General features: G+C 34.4%; 1 protein-coding gene and 2 non-coding genes across 5 annotated transcripts in view; 2 read left to right on the top strand and 1 right to left on the bottom strand.

Moving 5' to 3' along the window:
* The window catches only part of LOC119832862 (dopamine D2-like receptor), a 167186-nt gene that overhangs the window by 88167 nt on the left and 52898 nt on the right, over positions 1-26121 (top strand). The gene's annotated exons all lie outside the window — the stretch shown is intronic.
* Trnap-agg lies at positions 698-769 on the bottom strand. Its single transcript has one exon. It is a non-coding gene; the product is annotated as a tRNA-Pro (tRNA).
* On the top strand, positions 8550-8621 carry Trnap-agg. The gene has a single exon. It is a non-coding gene; the product is annotated as a tRNA-Pro (tRNA).

Genomic DNA, 26121 nt, shown 5'->3' with positions numbered 1-26121 from the left:
AAGTAATAAATGTTATTTGCAGTTAACAATTTTCTTTTTTCTTTATTACAATATTTATGGCAAGACTAGGTAAATGTTTGAGTTTGACTAGAGTCCCCTTTATCAATTAGGTAAGGAACCTCATAAAATGTCTATGTACTTATAAAAACACATCTACAAGTATACATAAATGTTTTTTTACATTTAAAAGAACTGATACAGAACACGAAAGCTTCCAACATCCATAGTAATATTATTTAGACATGACATCAAACCCCACTCGCGCTAGCTAAATAGATTAAGACCAACTACCGTCCCTTACGTAAAGTTTAACATAAGAGTCGTTCCCGAGGCGTGTTGCTAAAATTGATTTTGGGACTGGGCATTTTCAAATCTGCCAGTCCCCTAAGTAACGGTGACTTCTGGCTTGCCGAACTGTCAGTTGTGATTGTGGTGTCGGTTGCGTTCTCGTGTGTTGTTTATTAAATGTGTGGAAGTAGTGAGGTAGTGTTTTCAACCGACTTCAAAGAGGAGGTTGTACATTCAAATGTATTGTTTTGTGTTTGTTACTGCATTCGATTTTAGGCACAAGGAAGGTTCTTGTGGAGAGATAACGTACCACGGGTGAGGCCGGGGCGGACAATTAGTATCATATAATTAACCATATTATACTAACAATCAATGGTTCAGGTATCATAAAAAATTAAAAAAGATATCCGGGCTCGTCCGGGATTTGAACCCGGGACCTCTCGCACCCTAAGCGAAAATCATACCCCTAGACCAACGAGCCGGGGAGTGAAAGCATCAAAAATTCTGAAATGATTTTATTTTGTTTAAATATCATTGACCTACAATCTTGTACCTTTAACTTTATAAAGTATGAAACCATCGCGCATTTAAGGCTGATATGCAATAGTGAGAAGAAAAATGTTTGTTTGTACCAACCTTGCTCCGAAACGAATACTGTCGTTAATTATAATAAACTAAATTGTTTTCAATGAAAATAAGCAATAAGTGTATATTGTGTTTAAATAATAAACAGTTAAAAATAAAAGCTACAAACCACATAAAGTATTGATTTATAATATTTACGAAGTATTGACTGTGTTGTTTTTTATCTATATAGATGTTATGAGTCTTAGCTAGTAAACTTTCTTAGTTTTTTTTATGTCATAGTTTTTGTTAGTTCGGTGCCACGTTTTATTTCCAAGAGAGAGAAGCACAAAAGCGCGCGTACAGATTACAAAATATTTCAATGTACCCTCTATGCAAAGTTAGCAAATACAGATTATACATACGTCACAGTTTCCAAACAACTTATACACTAATACAAGAGCAGCAGTAATAATGTACATCAAACATTGTTCTATATATAAATCTATTCTATGGATACACAAATTACTGTCTAGTGCGCAAGATTAACTTAACGAAAAAATTTTATCTAAACAGAAAAAAAAAAGATTACAACAAAAACATACAGAAACTAAATTATCAGAGAAAAGTGCGGCTTAGGTGCTACGCAGAGCAGCAAGGACTAAGCGACGAAAACTGTCAAGACTATTGGAAAATATGTCAATAGCGTCATTTTTATTGACTATTTCATTGTATAATCGGATTGCAGGCCTTACGCGTCTACAAATCATTCATTCATTCATCATCAGCCCATATGTGTTCCCACTGCTTGGACACAAGCCTCCTCAGAGGGATCAGGGCATAATCCACCACGCTGGCCAAGTGCGGGTTCGCAGATGTCACATGACTTCGAACTTTTGATTCTAAGACATGCCGGTTTCCTCACGATGTTTTTCCTTCACCGGTTTAAGCAGTGGTAATGTTATCAACATGTGCAGATAAATTGAAAAATCAATTTATTTCCTGCACTCTCGACCGATCTCGAGCCCCGAATTATCTATTTTGAAGTCCGAGGTTCTCACCACTGAGCCACCACTGCACTACAAATTTATTATCAACTTCACATTGTTATCGGATTTAATGGAAGGATTAAAGGAAAGGACTAGGGAGGGTAAGGAAAAGGGCATGGGCCTCCTTAGTCTTCTTTTAAAAATATACATGCATTGTACACCCCTTAGTGTGGTTATTAAAAGCATGTTCCTAATGAGATGTTAACTAGCTCATCAAACCGACGCGGTTCGCCTGCGATTAACGTACGTTATCGTGTACACTGACACTCGCTAGGGATGTGCTGTCGTGTCGATGGTTTGTTAATATTATTTCTTTTTATCAGGCGCTTTTTAGCTTCACCCGCACACCTGTATGTAACCTACTTTTTTGATTAGATTGTGTCTCAGTTTAAACGAACAGATTTATAAACTTAGTACAATTATCAAGGATTGGTGACAATATAACGATTTCATGGGTGAAGCGTTTATTTTTTAATTTTTAAGTTCTCTTGTGTATTATTTTGTTGGGTATTATTTTAGACTGACATTGGGACTAGCCTTTCCCCGTTTAATGGGCAGTTGAATTTGAATCTTAAACAAAAATTAAATGGTATATTTACGATGAATATATAAAAAGATGAAGAGATACAGGCTGCTTCAAAATTTAATGTCTCAAATGGCATAATGTTTCTACATAAGGCATCAACACGGACTTGACCAGCATGATGGATTATCTTCCAATGTCTCAAAGCTTCAGTTAATCCGTCAGTTATATCGCACTGTACTGATGTTTATGATAAGTTAAAAAGTAGTCGTAGCAACTAATCAATCTTATACCAATTAAAATTTCCTTCGAACACGTGGGTGTGAAAATTAGTTCCGAGAGACTAGTTCATAACAGTTTAATAATCATAGAAATAAATTTCCAAAAACGGAACTGTTTCTGAGAATTATTACATTGAATTACATCAACATTCAGTGTCCGCGGTAGATTTAGGTATTCAGTATTTATTTATTGTGTTATTACATTTTTAGTTTAATTGAAAAGTACTACACTTACTAGTTTTTCGTGGAAAATACTTTCATAATGGAAGGAAATTTCTTAGAATTTGATGATTACTTGTGCTCAATAATTTTAAATATAGTAAAAGAAAGAGTATTTCTTAGGAACGTTCTTTCGTAGGATTTTGACAGTATCCACTATTACATGTTTTTCCAATACAAGAATAATGTTGCATAAATAGTCTGTAAGAGATTATAACTAATTTTTGGAAGAATATATCTCGCAAGAACATAATTACTTGTGTTTGATTTTACGCGAGTATTATACATTTTTAACGGATCTTAAACGCGATTTACTCATTATATTATCAACCCGACGTTTCGAACACTTTACAGCGAGCGTGGTCACGGGAAGACTCAAGGAGGGAGTCTAATACAATGAATTCCTAAAAATAATTACTGTCTATCGATTATTAAAGCCACAGCACTATGTTGTACGCAATCTGAAATAACGATCACCTATTAAGACGTGGAGAAAAAGGGCTCATATCTAATGAGTGCTAGAGGCTTGAATACTAGGTTTTTTGTGACGTCATTTCTCTTACCTTCTTACGGTGCGCCATTTTCTTAAATTTATCTTTCCGAGGGTTCTCTTAATAAAACGTAATGAGAACGTAATTTTGAGTTGATGTTTTTGCTACTTGTCATAAATGTAATAGCTGTTATTTATTATTATTTAATGTTGTAGTAAGGGATGCGCACCCAGAGGTAAGATGGGGGTCTATTGCTGCCTTTGCTGTCCATCTTAATCATAGTTGAAAACCAGCGCCAGGCCAGCGGCTGGCACAAGCTGAACTAGATCCTTTTTGGCGGTACTGTGGGACACCTTATTATAATACGTTTTTTTGCAATTATTATTTACTTTTGTTTTTCTTATTAGTGTTTTATTTATTTTTTATTTTATCTGTGTTTCGTGTCACATTGTCGCCAAATAAATGTTTTTTCTTTCTTTCTTTTATTTGTCCTAAGCTGTATCTCATGAGTCGTGATAGACACTTGAAATTTTCAGACATAGTGTATTCCTATTCCTGCTATAAGTATAAATCAAGGTTAAGCAACGGTTGGCACGGTCATAAATGGGATGGGTGTTTGTGTAATGTTTGTTGTTGTAGTGAAGTCCGACTCTCACTTTGACGATTGGTATTTTGATTGTATGTTTTCTATAAGAATTGTTATCGCCATTAATTATTAAGTTAGTCAATTACGCCGTTCATTATGGAACTTTACATTATTGGAAATTCATTATAGTCATATTCCTATAGGTACCAATAGTTTTCTGTCTTACTTTCAATTTTCATCTGAATATCTAGAAAAAAAGAAAGATGATATTTTAATGACATGCCATACAGAATAATCTCAAATAAATTGAGTATAAGGCAAACAAAAAATTAGTAGTAATTCTAGCATAGACACATGCGACACTAATTACTATGTCTGCTAACACAATCACAGTATAAAGCAAAGTTGATTCCCGCTTCTGGGCTTATGTACGTATGTATATATGTATACTTAGATCTTTAAAACTGTTCAACGGATTTTGATAGGATTGTTTTTAATAGGTAGAGTGATTCAAGGTGAAGGTTTATATGTATAATAACATCAAAATACTCCGAATTGAACGCGTGCGAAGTCGCGAGCAAAAGCTACTATATACATATAACAAGTATGTATGTAGAGTTGTTTATTTCGTTATCTACGTAGTTAGCTTTGAAACGCCTGAAGCGAGATTGTCATAAGTTAAGCGTGAACATTTGTTCGTTTATCTCGGAAACGGATGAACTGATTTCAGTGGTTTTAGCGTAAATGTATTAATATGTTTTTTAGGTACGGTGGACACTCGTTCGAATAGTTTTTAATTCTAGTAATTATATTAAATTGTAAACAAGACATGATCTTAAAGAACTAATAAAACTGCTTTCCTAAGCGGTGGCATTTTAAATGATGAATTTGGAATTCAAAAGCGCTTCTGAAAGATTGAATGATTAAATGTTTAAGTTTGAGGTGTAAACAGAAACTATTATCCTGCCCTACGCTCTGAATGAGATCCTAGATCCTAGATCTGAGAAATTCTGTATGTATGTTGAATGTTCAGCTCAAATGTCAGGTTTTATAAGTATTTTATATAGTGAGACAGTGAGAAGCATAACACATAGGTAATCATTATTTTAGCAAAAAACCCATCTGCCTTCAAATTGTCCGAACTACAATTGCTTCAAAATAAAAAAGAATGATCAAAATCGGCAAATCCAGTGAAGAGTTATCATATGACAAATATAATCGAAATGAGAACCTCCTCTTTCGAAGTCGGTTAAAAAGTACAGTAGCATAAAAAAGATGCGAAACAATGACCAACGACGTACAAGTGCTAGAAGTTAGTTGGTGCGGGTACATCCAGCTAACTTTGTTTTGTTTGCTCGCTGTCCAACTGAGTTATATAGTATAGGCCGTGATCCGTACCATTGCGCCCTTTATACTATAAAAGGTTCAACTTTCCGATGATAAATGGATTCTGCGATTGTTTGTATCCCTTTTGACATAATGTATTGGTCATGGCTTGATGAATTTACTTACATTATTTATAACGCAGGATTCAGCAGTCTGTGTAGCTGCATGATTGTTTGGATTTTATTATGCGCATGGTCCATTTAAGTTTATGTAGAGTTATTGAATTTTGTTCTCGTTTGTTTATTTAGTCTTAAACTGCTAAGTTTGTGATTTGATCTGTATTTATGTATCTCTAAACAGATCTTTATTATACTTCCATATTAGTAATAACTTCCATGCATGTATAAATTCAATTTGTTTAATGTCTTAATTGCGTACGTTGGCTGACGTGACTCAGGGTAATCTAATAATGGTGAGATAACCTGAAATCTGCAGGATATAACCTCGTCACAACTAACGGATGAGTTATGGTGTTTAGACTTAAATGTGTATGTGAGAGTCGAGCACCCTTCGTTACGAATTGGCCCAGCTTGCACCGGGGAAGTATAGCCCACAGAAGTCTGGAATGAAATAGTAGTATGCTACTGTGTTTCGTTCGGTGAATGGCAGAGCCAAACGCCCATATACTACTACTTACCTTCCCAGTCCTTTCCTTTATTCCTCTCGTCAATCCTTTCTTAATCCCTTAATAATTTAAAGTCGGCAATCCATTTGAAGAGGCGTAAGGTCTGCATTCGACCTCTGCAAATATTCTTACCATCAGGCGACCCACCGGCTTCATTGCCGACATAAAAATGTACATGGCAAAATGGTCCTTATGGATCATCATCTTCTATCGATTGAAAACAAATAAGGAATGAATATCATATCTAACCCAAGACCAAAGTGCCTCAACATTACGCAAGTATCTTAATTTTCCTGCCAAGTCCTGCTCGTAAACAATTCAATGATGATGAGATAAGGAAAACAAACCTTATTTATAATTGTGCCTTCCAACTGGGTCACACACGGACAGTAAGTAAGGGTCAAAACAGACAAGTTTTTGTACATTGAAATTAGGGCACGTACAGAATGGCCGAGTTGTCGGAGTTGAAGAGGTTCCTTTATTTAACGTTGTCTATTTGGAGTTCCCGCTTTAGAATACTCTAGAATCAGCTGTTTCGTGCTTGAAAGTGTTTTCAATTTAATTAAAAACAAACAGATATTAAGTGGGCCATTTTTAAGTTTTCATTTTCCATCGCGTCTCTACTTTTATTAAGTACTAATATTTTTAGTTTATGGAAATCAGTTTTTTCTAATATACGTAACATTTGTTAATTACCATAGCCAAAACCAAAAAAAACGAGTACATGTGCAAGTGTGCATGCGTGTATGTTTCTTTGTGTGTTTAAGCTACAGACTATATTATCAGTCACCTTAGTATCCTCGTAGAAATTTAAACAGCACACGCTGGTTAAAAATCACCATGGTTGCAGGGGTAGATAAACATTGATGTATTAAATTTCATTATGTGCTTGTTTAATTATAAACGTAACAACGAATGACATAACTTTGATAAACAACAAAACAAACATTGATAATTATCATTTATTTATAGCCAATAATCGTGTCCGAACAAGCTGTCATAAATATATTGAATCCAATTTATTATCCGATAACCTTAATCCGGACGCATTTTGTAAAATCATTTAAAATATGTCATTTGTTCTAATCCTGTGACCATTTTGTCGTTATCGATATGCTCTGGGGAAGTGATAGATTTTTTTTTATTTATACAAATTTCAGTTTTATATAGTTGTGCCGGTTTATAATGCTAGCCATTATTTCACATAGTTTATTTGGCAAATTGCGTTTTTCTTATTAGTCCTACTGATATTTGAATTGCGAAAGTAACTCTGTCTGTGTGTCTCTTTTTTCACGTCTAAGCTAATGAATGAATTTCGATGAATTTTTTTTAGAAATATCCCGGGAATAGGAACTATGCGTGTAAAACGGGGCTGTATTTTTCAAAGATAGTATAATATGTAACACGATATGAGATATACATAATATAAACCTTACGCTTGTACAACAAACTATTATCTGTTAATTTATATAACAAACTGTTACCAGTTTGTTTGTTTGTACGCACTTATCTCAAGAACGATCGGTTCGAATTGACAATTTATTCTTGAGTTGAATAGGTTATTAAGGAACGCTATCCGTGACATCATATACCACGTGGGCGAAAACGCGGGACAAGCTAGTATTTGCTAGACTGTTAGCATACGTTATAATAACACTATTCCGAGAGTCTTATTAATTACATACGCAGCTGAGTGACCAGACTGTCGGAGACAGAGCTAGAATCAGAGTTAGTGTTAGTGTGAGACAGGATTCTATTAAGACAGAGAAATTAAAAGACAGTGTCAATCTTAAAGTAAAGATATAGATCAAATAGCATTGGTATTAATGAAATAGTAGGGGAGCCCAAGATGCTAAATGTGTATTTACTCGAGCGTTTCAGAAACCTATTGGAATTCGCAGATTATGCCATAGCAAGAAAAAAAGTCCTATAGTGTTTTCAATTTCAGTGGTGGAAAAAGGTTTTTGATTTTTTTTTTAATTATAAAAGAAAAACAGGGCTGTGGAAATACTCAAGCACGTAAGATTTTGATATTTTGAATGCTCTGGCATATCACTGAAATAAAATATAACTTATACTTACGATTTATGTGGTAATTTCGCGTCTACGAATAAAAGGTAAATTATAAAAAAAATATGACTCGAGCGCGTCAGAGAAAGATATTACGGGTTATTTACAACACAAAAAATCCAAATTTCGTTAATCTGACAATTTGAGCGTAACCTTAGAGAATTATCGATATTTTTTTATTTCCTGCGGCTCCTGTAGGCGCACCCACCAATATCAACTGCTCATACTTTCTGGAGGTACTTATTAATAGATAAGGTACCTTCCCTTATAATAATCTGACGCGCTCGAGTACATCCCAAAATCCCCTCTTGGGCTCCCCTACTAAAATGTGATATTCATCGTTGATGTCAAAATTAGCATAGCATAAAGCGTATGGCAATTTAATTCGGTTATCGAATGTGTGCAAGTGAAAGGTAGTTGACGTAACGTTTAGAGAGTTGAACGTTATTTTAGACAGTTTATCAACCGGCTCGTTGGTCTAGGGGTATGATTTTCGCTTAGGGTGCGAGAGGTCCCGGGTTCAAATCCCGGACGAGCCCGGATATTTTTTTTTTAATTGTAATCTATATACCGTTAATAATTAATTTTGACGAGACTCTGTTACATAGGCTTGAAGATAATATTTATATAATTTCGGTGCCTGTCCACACAGGCGAGTTCTTTGAACTCAGCCTAGAACGGGTGCCATTTATCACATTTATTGTAAATGTCTATAATTAAGAAAAATCTTGTAATTTGATAAGAAATAAATTTATATTATTATTATTATTAATTATTACAGGGGTTGTCGCTAACAGAATGTAGTTGTCTTTGTAATTTAACAAAATTATACGGTATAAACTTATAATATTATAAGGATATTTTAAAATAATAAAAACAGTAAAAGTAGGTAAAATATCACTTATACCAATTTTTCTATTACCAATTTTTAAACTCTACTTTCTTATTATCACAAATACGAATTTGTTTGTTAAAATGTCCATCTTTCCAGGCATAAAGGCGTGACAATTGTGAAGTGATTTTTGTTGAAGTTAGATAGCTAGAGAGCCAGACTGGCTACTTCATACCGCGTCGAAGCATCATTCCATACGACCACACGGACGACGCCGCGGTCTCAAATCTACCACTTTAATAACACTTCCAATACCACATTCAAACCAATCGCAAAACCGTCATCAGATTACAACACACCAAACTCAAAACTATCCATCCGTTCCCCATATTCCCCGGGATTCCCAACACATTCATTCACCTAATCGAATACTGGATACGCTTCCAATAGCACTGGAAAATAGGAAAGAGTGCATCGCTTAAGTAAATAGAAACACACAGATCTCCCATCTTGTTTGTTTGCTTTCGAGCGTCAGTGTAAATGTATTCCGGATATATTGAGAAGAAAGGGATTCGGGAATGGGATAGCGATGAAATAGTAATAAGTTCCACGGTATTGGAGTCGAATGTTTATAGAAACTATCTAGGTGCCGGCCGTATTTTTGAGATTATTTCACGATGCTACGTAATTTGGAAGGTTTCTTCTGGTATCCATCGGAATTTGTTTTATTATATCTTCATCAGCCCATATATATTCCCACTGCTGGGACACAGGCCTCCTATGAGGGTTCAGGCCATAATCCACCACGCTGGCCAAGTACGGGTTGGCAGATGTCACATGTCGTCGAACTTTTGATTCTCGGACATGCCGGTTTCCTCACGATGTTTTCCTTCACCATTTTAAGCAGTGGTGATGTTATCTACATGCGCAGATAAATTGAAAAATCAGTTTATTTCCTGCACGCTCGCCCGGTCTCGAACCCCGACCTATCGATTTTAAAGTCCGAGGTTGTCACCACTGAGCCACCACTGCTTTTTTTATATGTTCAAATCATATTCAATAGATATAAAACAAAGGAGTAGTTTATTAGTTAGACTGTATTGTTTATTATTTTGCTTCATTAGAACTAAGTCAAAAGTTCTAAGGAAAGTTGTTTTGGTTTCCTTTTTTTTTTAAAGTTTCCCGTGTGGAACTATTTAAATTTGTTCTAGTTCTGACAGCTTAGTGTTTTGATTAAATTAATTATGAAAAAAACATTCAATGAAATAAGACCTATATTTCTCATACTATATCCTACTAATATTATAAACGCGAAAGTTTATAAGTATGAATCTTGATGTATGGATGTATATAAATTTGGTACAGATATATAGTCTATATGTGTAGCAAATTTCATACAGATATGATTAGCCTTTCTATGTGAAAGAGTAACATACATCTGGATTGGCATATAGGCTACTTTTTGCACCATGCGAGTGACGACGCGGGTTACAGCTAGTAATTAATAATAATAAGTATATTAGGCTGTTTTTATGTATACGCACAACGCTGCACTCTAGTATGAAATATATAAGACATAATATTCTATATATATTATTTAGCTTTATTACAACTGTAAGCCATAGAGTGTGCCTACGTCGTGTTTCCTAAAAAATATTGGCCGTATCCCAATGTCAGCAGACGAGTGGACTCGGTAGAAGATTTAACAGGTCCTCTCTAGAAAAGAGAGATATGTTTCATTAAATGTTATCTCACTAATATTATAAATGTGAAAGTTTATTTAGTTGTTTGTCCGACAATCATGCTGAAACTACTGAATGAATTTTGATGAAATTTGATATACAGACAGGGTATGAACTGATTGTGATAGGATACTTTTCATCCCGATTAAATGATCAATAGACAGACAATAAATTATTTGTAAGTGTCCTAATTCCACGCGGACAAAGCCGCGTGCGGAAGCTCATATGCTATATTTTATTCATATTCTTATGACACGTTCTTTGCCATGAAACTTTTTAAATACTTTTTAAATGCATGAACATTTACCAAATCTAATTTAATCTTGACCATGATTGACATTCAGTCCCACACCGACTCGATACTGTTTTTCAAACTTCTCTCCCAAAACATATTCTGTCCACCGTCAGCGCCACGTATTAATTTTTTCCCTCTATAACTCACGAAAAGATTAACAGCACCAGAGAATATGTCCCCAAAACAAATATACACACATGAACACGTTTATAAACAAAATTATTGCCACACAAAAGGGTGCGTACCCAAATTAAGCCCAACGTGAACGCAGGTTCATATTTTATAGGTGGGTTAGATGCATAATGAATGAGTTATATGTATCCCATCTAATTGGACCATTAGTCATAAAGCGTGTCCTATCTCGACACACAAGACCTTACACTTGGCCAATTGCCAAATACGATACGAGGTTGACCGGGATTCAAATGGAATTTTATAAGGCCCGACATTAGAAATGGGGCCTCAGCGGTATGATAAAACAACAATCAATTAAACTACGTATACGTAATGACAAGTTTACAAATTTAAAATCAATAATTATATACAATAGTAAAGTCCAAACACATAGTTTTTACTTTTCATGACTTTTCGCAAAATACCTGTCCTAAAATCTGCAAAACTGTAATTCCCACCGATACTGCGCCATTTCCACACTTTCCTATCACAGGATAGTGAATGAATCATAATAAAAGATAATCTATTTTCATACGTGTACCCCTCAAAATAAGTGAACCTCAAACATTTATTTATTATCATACAATAAATGAACGCACGTAGACAGTAGAATTTTTATAGGATATAGTTAAACATAAATATAATTATAATTATTACACAGCCATTTTTTTGTCGGAGTCGAGCACGCTTCGGCACGAATTGGGCCAGCTCGCAACGGTATTACCACACCCCCACAGAAAACCGGCGTGAAATAGTGGCGTGCCACTGAGTTTCGTACGGTGAGTGGGGGAGCCGGAGGCCCGTTTCCTTTTCCTCACCCGTCCCAGTCCATTCCCTCTTTCCAGTCATTAATCCATTCCTTTTCCTTTACCCCAAAAAAGCGGGCAGCGCATTCGCAGAGGTCCTACCATTGCGAATGTTCATGGGCGGTGGTGATCGCTTACCATCAGGCGAACCACCAGCTCAGTTGCCCGCTATGACATAAAAAAAAAAATAATAATAATACAGGCTAATCGAATAATAATACAGTCACAGAAAAACGAAATCACATTTGTTATGATTTTAATCATAAAGGTATTAAAGCTTGAATATGTATGTGGAACGTGTAAATCGAGAATGCATAACTTGTGTTGATGAATGTAATACTTATTGAAGTTACTAGATGTAATTAGTTATCTTCAATTTACTAATAAATTGAGGATTCATAATACCATGAAGTTATGATACAATACATTTTATTATTAAAAGTATCGTACAGTTAATCAATCTTCCAAGAGATTGCAATATAATTGAATAAGATTTTTAATGCGCTTATTATGTAACTACTTTAATTTTAATTTAGATTGTATGTTTATATGTAACCCACTCGACATGACTCAATTTTTACCCACTTCGACACAATTAATTCAAACCTTGTACACTTATCAAGGATCGGTGTCAATACAATAAATTCGCGAGCTTATATTATTATCCTGATTAGGGTCGTCAGGATTTAATAATTTCTTTAAGCATATGTGTATTCAGCAAGTGAAACAATTTATTTGGTTTTATCATTAAAACGTGTGAATGTTTCTTTTAATAACTTTTTGATTCTTTTTGATTCTTGGGCATACCGGTTTCCTCACAATGTTTTCCTTCACCGTTTTAAGCAGTGGTGATGTTATTCACATATGCAGATAAATTGAAAAATCAATTTATTTCCTGCACGCTCCGCCCGGTCTCGAACCCCGACTTATCGATTTTGAAGTCCGAGGTTCTCACCACTGAGCCACCACTGCTTTTTAGACAAATGTATATATCTGTATCTGGGCCTCAAATACATCTCTGTAGAGTATTTTTCGCATTCTTTTCGCCTGAGCCTGTATTTTTTACCCATTCCGAGGAAAACCTCTGTCGCATCGTTGAATTTAAACGTTTTTTCGGTGTCTCCGGGCTGTTTTCTCGAATTCAACTCCAAATTGTTGGGCGGGGCAGATTTATATTGTTATGGCGCGTGCTGAATAAAATCATCTGTTGGATTTCTTTTGAGAAACATAATGGGTTATTTTTATGTTTAGTTTTATAGCATTGAAATGCTTTATAAATGTGCTCATGGGTTTTTGATTGAATGTTTTTAAGATTTTAATACATAACTAAGGACGCAGTTACTGCTATTATTATTTATGTTCTAGCTAACTTTCCCCGCGGCTTCGCTCACGTAGTTCCAAAAGTAATCCAATCTCAGGACTCAAACTGTGCCAAATTTAATAGAAAACGGTACATTCAAGCAATTCTCATCTCTCCTTTTAAACCACGGTCAACAAGCAGTTCCTGAGATTAGTGCGTTTAAACAAACAAACTCTTCAGCTTTGTAATATGCAGATTCGATGTTCAGGAAATGACTGGCTCGGCGGATTCGGATCGGCAATTAAAAAAAAAAAATTACTGCCTTAAAATTTTCAGAACTGAACCAAATTTAATGGAAACCACACGGGCTGCACTAGCTTTCAAATAAAATAGAATTCATCAAAGTGGATTCACACAGTCCAAGGTTCCAAGGTAAAAAACGCAAAAATATAGTCTGTTTGAATTCGGATAAAAATATGGGATGAATAACCACTCTCTTTTTTGAAGTCGGTTGAAAACTATATGTGGAGTATTAAAATCCAACAAATGACATGATAACACATTTTATAAGTCTGATCAATCCTTAAATGGTACCTTAGACGCCCATACTCCATCGCTTTCATACCAACTGGTTTATCAAAACTCACACGAGATTATCCATCCAGCAGTATTAACCAATCGCCAGTCCTGGTCCGTAACCCGCAAAATTTCAACCATTAATCCCCTAATACGTTCTAATTAGCGTGATAATTAATAACCAGGTTTTGTCCACGGGCCAATTAGCTCTTTTAATGATTAACTGGGTGTTTAACATTTCCTTATTAGAGATATATTGATGATAATAGGGAATAGGCCCTAAATGATATAACTAAATCTTAAGTTGAATGTACAAAACACAAAACCCTGGTACAAATAATAAGAACCTCGTAATTACAAAACACGTGGGCAGACTGAAAATCAGCGCTGTTCGGGGGTTAAAGCCCGTCAGCATGGCTGAGTGTGTCCCGATTGCTATGTTCATTTTTTTATGTTAATTTTTAAGCTATATTAGTTTAAAGGTTGTTATGTGGCAATAAAGTTTGTTTTCTTTCTTTCTTTTAAAACTGAGTGATCTATCAACATTCCAAACTTCAACGCTGATCGCTGTGATATACCACTATGATGAAGACATCCGCTAAGAAAGGAATTTGATAAATGCTACCCCCATGGGGATAAAATAGCGGATGCTTGTACTATGTTACTAGACTACGCGAAACTACGGCATCAGTTTATAAATACGTACATACAATTTAAGATAGTTCAAGAACTTGATTATCATAGGACATTTAGCAGCGAATACGTCTTTATTGTATGTATATTATATTTATTCACACTTCTTCTTTCGTTCTTTTATAAAAAACAAGACAAAGAACTATTTCATACAATAGAAACAATAAATTGCTTATCATAGCTTATTTATAACAATAGAAAGAATCTATAACAGCACCTTTGAAAACTCATTCAAAGTACAAGAAAACACATTTATTTACATACAAGAAATCATAATTTGGGGAAGAGTACTACACCCTACAAACTGTTTGCAGACATGACGATTTCTTAACATAGTTATGGATGGACATATCAAAATCATATGGACATATACAGATATGTCTATATGATTTTGATAATTCTATGATTACTTTTTATAATTTCTGATGGCTGCATTCTAGTAATGTATCACGATGACGTCAGAGTGCAAGACATTATTTATATTCATTAATAAACTCTCCTACAAATCGGGAATACAAGCTTTTTTTTAACTTATAACTATTTCATGAAATTTAATACAATGTTTTTTATATGTTAAGGTTTATCATACTCTTAGCCAAAAGAACATCTTTGTTATACGAGTGTAGATCCTTTTACTTGGTTTGTAATCTTTGATTGAGTGGTAAAGATGAATGATGATGTGAAACAAAACATCATACGAGATATGGAGAACGGAATGCATAAAATAATCATCATCAACCGCTAATCAGCGCACATTCAAATTGAAACTTGGCTGCTATCAAAAGCCAATTTCAATGCGGTAATTGTTAAAGCCCAGCTCAAACCAGCTTAATTATCCTCATGGAGTGGGAAATTGGTGTTTCGTTGGATGTTACTCTGTACCTAGATAAAACTGAACAAAAACAAAGCACTAAATTATCATTAATCTGGAACTGGCCGCTTGCCCCGGCTTCGCCTGGGTTGACTCGGGGCATAAAAATAGACTATACTTATAGAAAGAATTTTTAGGATCGGATCGGATAATTTTACAGATTGCCACCGACAAAAACATAAAAGTAAAACATATGAGTGTTCAAAGATTACACCTTCAGAGATACAACAGTTCCAATCCGTTCAGCGGTTCTAAATTCAGAATTCAACTTTTTTATGTCATAGCCTGCAAGTGACCTAGTGGTTTGCCTGATGGTAAGGATCACCACCGCTTATGAACATTCCCAAAGGTAATGTCTCTTTGTCCGCTTTTAAGGGGTAAGAGATAAGGAAAAGATTGACGACTGGAAATAATGGAATGAAGGGGGGAGGGCGGTGAACAGGGAACGGGCCTCCGGCTCTCCCATCTTACTCACGAAAGACTTATGCTACTATTTCACGCCGTCTTCTGTGCACATGGCCCATATATATGCCAAGTTCATTCATTCATTCATTCATCATCAGCCCATATATGTTCCCACTGCTGGGACACAGGCCTCCTATGAGGGTTCAGGCCATAATCCACCACGCTGGCCAAGTGCGGGTTGGCAGATGTCACATGTCGTCGAACTTTTGATTCTTGGACATGCCGGTTTCCTCACGATGTTTTCCTTCACCGTTTTAAGCAGTGGTGATGTTATTCACATTTGCAGATAAATTGAAAAATCAATTTATTTCCTGCACGCTCGCCCGGTCTCGAACCCCGACTTATCGATTTTGAAGTCCGAGGTTCTCACCACTGAGCCACCACTGCTTTTTTCACTGCTTTTATGCCAAGTTATTATTTATTTATTAATTTAAATTTAATACACACAACAGATCAAGATCACATTGATATAAGAGATTACATAATTACTTTTGTGTTCAGCTCTCAATCCAATAAAAATGTATATAATTAATATTTAGATTGAAAAACAGTTAACAGCTTATTATAATTCCTATTATGTATATAGTTTACAATCTTAATAATCTCTAATCTACATATATGTATATCAATAACTATTAAACAGGAAAAAAATACATATCTATATATACGTTTATATATTTTCTTGTTTATAAGTAATTATAACAGTGTTATTTAAATATATTTTTCATGTGTAATGTACTATACTTAAACAACCGTGACATCATTTAACAATTTCATAAATAACTTTTTTAAATATACTTAATATGTACGTTGTAGTACATAGTACATCTCGAAGAGTGCTCGACCTGTGTGATATATTTATACCATTATATTTATGCTAATCTGTACAATATATCATCCGCAAATATTTTTCCTTCTTGAAAAATTTTAAATGCATTTAAAATTCCTTCCACCACATAAGGCACTAAAACCTCTTTGACACACCGCCACGAAAGACAGCTTTCATCTGAAACCCATAGTTCCTGGCCGTGTGGAGGACTCATTGAATTACAAATTAGATGTACCTTATACCTTGTATTATTTTTAGACCCACCTGCGAAACATCTAACGTAAAATTAACATAATATTTTAGGGCTGGCAATCAAATTTGGAATATGATTTAGGTTATGTTTAAGGAGTTATTGGGAGTTACCCTTGAAGTTATATCCATCCCAAAACAGTTTCAGAATATTAAAGCCAATAAAATGATTCATTTGGACTGGATTATGGAGTGACGTTTATGGCATTAGTGTAAAATTGGTTGGCATCAATACGAAGTTATGGGTCACCCTTTATTTGTATGGATATGAATATGTATGGAGTGGAGTGAACATTTTTCTAGCGCTTTAGTTACCTGCTTTAGTTGTATATTTTATACAACAAAAAGTGTATTTATATGGTGATGTAGTAAAATTGTGTAACTTACAAAAGTTTGTTTTCTTATCATATTTAAGAAACCACAATGGATATATTTAATTTTTAATATACTTATAAGAAATTGTACATACATTGTAAATATTTATTTAATTTGAAGGACATTTAACAGTAAACTGAATTATGCATTGATGGCCTGTTCGGTGCAGTGATTAACGCCTGAGCGCATAGCTTTTGCTTTGTAGAGGGGTCCTGGGTTCGATTCCCGGTGGAGACGCACAAAAAAAATGTCTCGGTCTGGCAGGACACAGAAGGGCTGATCACCTACTTGTCCATGAAGAAAATCGATCAGTAAAACAGATGAATATTATATGCCCCATACCCCACACGGGACTTGAATTATACATTCACAATATCGTTAGTACCAAATAACATTTTAAATACAAATCTTAATTACGAAAATCAATTAAAAATATAAGTGACATCTGTCCAACAACCTTACCACAATATTTAAATAGTTTTACCTGTAATTTAGAACAAAATAGTGAGGAATACATAATGACAATATGAACAGTCTTCGAAACTCATTACACAACTAATATCTCAGGAGATGAGACCTTTACAGGACACTGTAATTATTGAATGTGATATTCGAAATTATAAGATTTATAACAGCTTGTATATAAATTAAAAATGCTTTCGTTATTATTTTATTTGATTGTTGCTTCATTTTTTAACACGTTTTATACGTAAACAAAAAGTTTTGCGTAATTTATTGTGGCGAATGTTTGGATATAAATCGTTTTTAGACATTTAGATTTACGAATGTTGGCCAAAACGTTTATTGCGGTTAGCAATTATTTGACTGGAAACATTCTACGGTTGACACATAATTATTTGTAACATAAAACTAAACGCCATCAAACTGCCAGAACTAGAGCAAATTTAGATGGGACCACATCGCATCAGCTTTTAAATAAAACAAGCATCAACAAAATCAGTTCACCCAGTCGAAAGTTCTGTGGCAAGCAACAACACAAACAGTACAGTCGAATGAACCTCCTTCTTTTAAAATCGGCTGAAAAGTATATACACGTACTTATAAATACACGTAGTAATAGCTAAGCTGCTAGCTGTGCTGTTTACTCCTGATTAGTTTCCGAACAAAATGATACGAAATAGGTATTAAAGGAAATATCTTAATATGAACAAAACGACACCCAACATCAAATACCTCATATATATTTCATAAACGCTTACATATTCAAAAGCTTAAATAAGCCTTCCATTTTTCATTTCATTATCTCTAACGAATTCAACAATACAATTCTCGAAGAAAAGGCAAGAGTATTAAATATTCAAATGCAGAGCTAGCAACCGGTGATATTGCAGTCCTTTGAAGGGTTTTATTTCGAGACGAGATTGCATCGCGTTAGTGGGACACATAACATTTGCGTATTTATAACAGGGAAAGATGGCGGAACATTGTGAAGCGGGTTGCATCTGCCCCTGATACCTCATGATGACCACGACCGTTTTATGTGGGGTCAGGTCATAATCCACCATGCTGGTCAAATGCGTGTTGGCAGATGTCGCATGTAGTCTAACTTTTTGATTCTTGGAATTGAACTGGACTCGATTCTTTAGTGTTAGACCAGACGTTCATTCAGATACGATCAGCTGTTTTTGCATAAAAATAAAACACATTTTACTCACACACTTTCATAATTAAAACCTTGCTAGGATACGATAGTATATGGAAAAAGTTGGAAGATAAAGAGTAGTTGAAATTATTTATCTTAATAAGATTTATACTGGTTACGATTCATGGCTAAATATGAAATATTATTTCTTACTATTTCTAGTCCATTTAATTTCAAAATCTCTCAGTTTACATGGCCGTATACTTAAAAGCCTAAATCAAAGAATGATATAAAATAATTCAGTTCCCAGCATTCACAATTCTCCCAAAATACATTATCCCTTACAGGACATTAAAAAATAACCGTCAGTCAAAAAATAAACCGCAATATTACGCACGAGAATAAAACGTAGCAAATTTAAAGGTAGCCCAGTGGAGCGCGCAATAAATACGAACATAAAGTATCTCAAAGAAATAAATTTGATCTTAAGGTAAATATGTATGAATAACCGCATCCCAGTCGGTTGTAAATCATTCTCAGATAAAGTTATGTCGCATGTATGCCGCTAATACGAGCGTTTTAATGCTAAAATGTATGAGTATATCTAATGATTTATGGGACAGGGGCGGAGTATCGCCACCTTGATGAAATACGCGACAGAACACACCAACCGACGTAACCTTTTTTAGCTAGTTCAATTTGTTTTTTGTCATTTTTGCTCCAATAAGTCGGAAATTAACTAAGAACACATAACTTTATTAATGTCGAATCTTCTTTGAAGTTTCGTTAATCTGCCTTTGGCCAACGTGGCGGATTATGGCCGGAACCATATGGATTATGACCTGAACCATAACAGGAGGCCTGTGTCTCTGCAGCGGGAACCTAACGTATAGGCTGATGATGAAGGAAGAAAGAAAATGATAAATTTACGAAATTTATGTCTCAAATTCTATATAGACACTAAACCTCAATAATTTCTCATTTACTTTCGCTTCCGGCGTACCTTTAGGACATGTGTATATGCGTAGTCATCATATTTTCCCCATATCTTTTTTATCTATATTTATTGCTAAAATTCGTATAAACAATCTTCCTCTGTTTTCTAAAGTATATATTCACTTAAATCAACACGAATTTCATAAACTCTTACTGTTTATATACCCGCAAAAATTAAGAGAGCGGTTTTTTCCAAAACAATATTTATACAGGTAGTTTCTACGTAATGATAAAACATATGTATATAATGCTATAATGATTTAAAATTACTGCGCGGTTTAAAAGAAGAAGTCTAAATTAATAAATACATTGAGTTTGAGATTGAACTCGAATCATAAATGCTAATAAAAGTATGTACAACAGTATGTAATATGTTTCAATGTGGTAGTCGAGCACGCTTCAGCACGAATTGGGCCAGCTCGCACCGGGGAATTAGCACCACAGAAGACCGGCGTGAAATAGCATAATGCTGTGTTTCGTTCGTAGGTTTCGTAGGAGAGCCGGAGGCCTAAATCCTTTTTTCTTTACCCTTCCCAGTCCTTTCCTTTATACCTCTCGTTAATCCTTTCTTAATCCCTTTCCAGGTTTAAGTCGGCAATTCATTTGTAGAGGCGTAAAGTCTGCAATCGACCTTACGCCTGTTCAAATGTTCATGGACGGTTGTAGGGCTTACCATCAGGCGACCCACCAGCTCCATAGCCGGCTATGACAATAAAAAAAGAAAGTATTTTTGCAATTAGCTCTTTAATAGATACTGAATACATTATATTTTCGAATCACAATATAAAAATAAAAATGATCAAATTCCCGAATACCAAATTATGAACATTACATAAACACCCGACACCGAAATATTGAAATGCAAAAATCAACCTCTATAAACCAAACAAAGTTTCAGAGATTAGTTGTCGATACGATATAGGTTCCCATGCATAAAATAATAGCATCCATAAGTCACAGCGCTTGGAGAGATCCTATTTCCCCAGCGAGGCTATACCTGATCATCAATTCTTCCCTTTACATATTTTGTTTATTCTCAAACGCAACTATGGATTTTATAAAAGGGATCATAAATCACTTGTGTGGTGAAGGGATTTTAATCAAATAGATACAGAGCTGAAGACTAAAACATACTATAAACATACCATTTGTTTATACTTATCTGCATAGTTATGGTATTATGCATAAAAAATCTGACCATTGCTCCAATGGGTAATAAATATCAGAGTTAGGAAAATGATATGCCTAAGAATAGATGGCGCTGTGTAGAAGTTCTAGAATGTTCTGTTACGCACAAAGATCCCAAAAGATAAAAAAATTGAACCAACTTCAAGTCACTTTAATTGCGAAAAAAAAATTAATATAAATACTGTATGCTTAGATATTTAGAATTACACTTCAGATTTAGGTAGATAGATAGTGTGATTCAAGGGGAAGGTTTATATGTATTATCATTCAAGAAAAAGGGCCCGGGGGAGAAGGGGTTATTTTAACGCAAAATGTAAGAGTAATATTTTTATGGAGACTTTTACAAAAACGTATTGTTTGCGTCTTTATTATTCAGCGAAACTCAAGCATTAACACATATTATTATAGTATTTCGGACTACATCGGTAACAAAAGACGTAGCTTGATCATCATCATCATCACTTAGCAATCAGTTTATTCTTCGTAGCAAACTGACAAGCGTAGAAACAAACATCATGTATACTACCAGTATACACTACAATCGTATAATATATGTTTAGAGGGATAGGTTAAAACCGAGATGACCCCTTTTATGAATATAGTTCCATTAGTTAATCCTGCTTATATCGTGAATATTAAAGTCTGTATGTTTAGCTATTACGTTTAATACTCAATTAATTTAAATGAAATTTAGCATGCATAAAATTTATTAACTGACGTTCCCAAAAACGAAGGAGGTTCTTAATTAGACTGTGTTTTTTTTGTTGGTTTGTTAGTGGCTAACGTGGAATTTCAACCGATCGTGTTTGATAGGGAATTGTTGTCATTTAATAGAAATTAAAGTGGTACCTCCCCCACGTACTTTGGTAACTTTTTTATATAAAATAATTATATTATCTGTATTCGTGCAATAAATATATACCATGAATTTTATCCGGTTATACATAAATGTTATAGCATCGAAAATCGGTCAATCTACCCTTAAACGTCTAAACCACGAATTTGAAATTTGAAATGAAACTAGTTTTAGTTTAATACATGGGTCAAATAGGGTCAACAATGACTGATATTATTTTGTTAATATAATTACTATGAATTATTATAATTCATTGTTGGAAAAGAAAAAATATATATTATACCTCTGTTCTCGTTTGAAAATGTTTATCGAATCGGTGGTTAATAATAAAACAAAAATGTTCTAAAATAATTCTTATTAAATAAACAAATATTTGAGTTTGGGATAGAATGTTTGAGTTAGAGACTAAAGAAATGAAAGAGGAGTTTAGATTGTCGTAGCTAGTAATATTTAAGCTATTATTTATTAAATATAACTTTATATCATCAATCATCAAAATTCCAAATCATAAAGAACTGCGTTTTACAAAACAAAAAATACGTCCCATCAAATAAGTCCCCCACTTAAAGCATTATTAGAAACAGTGTATGCAATCACTCTGCTGTCATTCAGTCATACACGTCACAGTGGAAATATCACAGCATTTCCCGTAAATGTTCGACTGACACGCCCTCCGCGATCCGAGCTGTGTTTGTGACAATTTAGCCATCGCCACCCGTATTTTCCATTTTTTGGATCACGTATTTGACAATCAAACTGGGAAAAGACAGATGTCATATAGAATGTAGAACAGAACACGTGATGAATTCCGTATATGAAACGTATATTAATTCATTTTTACAAAATACGCGGCCGTATCCTCTTTCGTACCCTTCCAAGTCCATCCTTTATTATATTCATCAAACCTTTCCCTCCCATTTTATCTTTTAAAGTCCGAATTCATTTGTAGAGGTGTAAGGCCACATGTAGTTGCCTCTGTTCATTAGGGGATCATTTTATTGTGGGAGTCGAGCACGCTTCGACACGAATTGGGCTAGCTCGCACCGGGGATGTACCACACCCCCACAGAAAACCGGCGTGAAATAGTGGCATGCCACTGTGTTTCGTGCGGTGAGTGGGGGAGCCGGAGGCCCGTTTCCTTTTCCTCACCAGTCCCAGTCCATTCCTTCTTTCCAGTCGTTAATCCATTCCTTTTCCCTTATCCCAAGAAAACGGGCAGCGCATTCGCAGAGGCCCAACCTTTGTGAATATTCATGGGCGGTGGTGATCGCTTACCATCAGGCGAACCAACAGCTCAGTTGCCCGCTATGACATAAAAAAAAATTAGGGATGGAAGCACTTATTAGACCCACCAGGTCCTTTGCAGACTAGGACATAAAAATGCGAGCAAAAGCAAATCCACTGGCGAACACTTAGATATAAAGAAAACGCCCTGACCAATACGTAATACAACTTAATATTCGTCGTGACATTTGATCGCCGCCCCTTAACGCCAAGTCTATTTCAATAAAATTCAAAATACACGAATAAAATTTAAAAGCCCATAAACATTGATATTGGTTTTATCATTCCCGGCGAGTGCTGTAAATTTACACTCCTGTTACAACAGCTATTAATGTTGAAGTTTCGTTACCGATAAAAATGATGAACGGCGCAATTGCATTCAATTTTACGTTCGGAGATTTAAGATTTGTAGATGTCTGAAACGTTGTACTGGGTAGGTCTTTAAGTGTTTCAAGTGTGTGTGAGTAAATAAGTTCTGTACTGGATACATTTTATTTGTTCAGTGTGTGTGTATGATTGTAATTTGATTGTAAATGTATAGTTTCTAACTTGTATTTGTATTATTATAATTCAGAAAGATTTGAGACTTTGCGAGAAACCGAGTATTAGATAGCCAGAAAAAGTAGAAAAGCCAACCATTTTCTTAGACTACGCGGGTGAAGTCATGGGCAGAAACCTAGCAACTTATCATTTACTTGCTTTTTCCCGCGGCTTCGTACGCACGCATACGTTGCGTAGTTTTAAAGATTTATCATACATAGGGACATAGGGACAGACAAAAAAAGCAACTTTGTTATATGCTATGTAGTTATGAATATCTTACCATCTGAAAGTCTTAAGCTAAATTTACTTTGAGAAGCAACCATCTATTGACCTGTCTTATAAAAACTGCAATCTAAAAATAAAAAAAATTATTGTAACAACATAAATTTAAAATTGTCTCAAAGAATTCTAATTGAATGAATAAATCATTCAGTAACAAATATTTGAATCGTGGCGTAATGGGTTTTGAAACGGATGAAATTTAATTAAGCTAAACAAGATTGTTTGGCTATCTGTGAGGTCAGGGCTAATTTCATAATGGGAATACGAAATTCCTTGCACCATAGATACTGTGGTGCCGAAATTCCGCTGACTCCGGGTATATTAATAATGTTACGTGGAGGTTATATGGCATGTATTTCACTTACGAAAAACTATTTTAATGTTTTTTTAACGGATGTTACTTGTTTAATTGATCTATATTTTTTCGATTTTGTTATCTTGTTGTTTTTAGTGTTGCGTGAAATTTCAACGGATTGAGGTGATTATTTTCTGTTATATTTGGAGTAGTACCACCCCTCAGGAACATAGATGACTTAGATGATGATGAATCAAGCTTTTACACTGAGAACACTTACAAGAATTTGATCTAAAATATTGAATCTTACTGTATTCTTATCCTTTACCCAGTTTATAATAATAAACAGTAGAATACTACAATTCCTGTAAAATGTTATTTTCAATTCAAGATAAAATTGTTTCATAAATATGAAATTACACCCAAACGAATTCACATAATGGACTGAATGGATATAAAATGTATAAATGAATAGAAATTGGTAAGTGTCATGTTAATGCAATAAAACTGAAACATTTGTTTATTGAACTAGCTATTCGTCTTTTATCTAAAGCTTTAGATTCGGCATATGGCTGCATATTTCTTACTGATACAAAATATGTTTAATTACCCAAACTCAAAGATAAAAAGTATTAAAACCGCCAGAGGATGGTATTATTGCAATCTTACAAAAAATAAGTTTGGGATGTGAAATAGCATTTTTCATGTCAAGAAATAAAACCTATTATAAGATATTATATTATACACGTTAAAAAAATGTACAAACAATAGAATTCAGATAGAAAACTTCGCGTACCTCTCATAACCACCACTATTCTCTACTTACCTAATATCAAATGAAATGAAAAATGGGGTATAAATAATAAAAGAGTATTGTGTCCTAAATTATATCGTTTACTAGCTGACCCGGCGAACTTAGCAAACATTTTTTGTCACAAAGGTAAAAAAATAGACGAAATAAATAATTTCAATAATTAATGCCATGTAAGCCAACTATTAAAATTATTCAAAACGACAGCAAGAGACAATAACATCGAGCGAGTGGTTTATTAAATTTCAAGTTAACTTAATTAATACATTTGTAACTTTTAACAGTAATTACAAATAAAACAATATCTCTCAATTAAAAACTTTTCAAATTGAATTATACAAGCCTATAACTACACAAACCTAACTTGCTCCTCAGACCATTGCCTCATTATAAAGATTTAATGCAATAAATTTTAATGAACATAAATTTCGTATTAAATAATACTATACACTCGTCCCAGCTTCGCCCGGATATCAAAATTTCCGCTTTTTTGTTAATTTTATAGCATTGAAATGCTTTATAAATGAGAAATTTTGAAAGAATAAAGTTAAAAAAGAATAAAGGAAGTTATTCTTCCCGTTTTTTCCCAAGTCTGCTCATAGTCTGTATATAAAATTTCATCAAAATCCGTTAAGTAGTTTCAGCGATTCATTGATAAGCGTCAGTACTCTACAAATGTTTATGGTGCTAGCCGCTTACCATATTCAGGCGACCCACCAGCTCCTATGCCAACCAACTCAAAAAAGACAAGGTAAACAAGGTACTATACTAAATTTAATTTTTAGTTTTATAGCATTGAAATGCTTTATAAATGTTTCAAGTTCTCAAGGTACTATACTTTGATGTATTCAATGAATGCCATACAAATATATCATGATTCATTGATAAAAATCCGTTAAGCTATATAGTGGTTGCGTCAATCGCAGTTTGACAACCTAATTATAAAATTAATAAACCGTGTCAGCTGGATCATA

The sequence above is a fragment of the Zerene cesonia genome, chromosome 16, assembly GCF_012273895.1.
Source record: "Zerene cesonia ecotype Mississippi chromosome 16, Zerene_cesonia_1.1, whole genome shotgun sequence".
Lineage (NCBI taxonomy): Eukaryota > Metazoa > Arthropoda > Insecta > Lepidoptera > Pieridae > Zerene > Zerene cesonia.
Note: the sequence above shows the minus strand (reverse complement) of the source record. Positions and strands in the feature narration are given on the sequence as shown.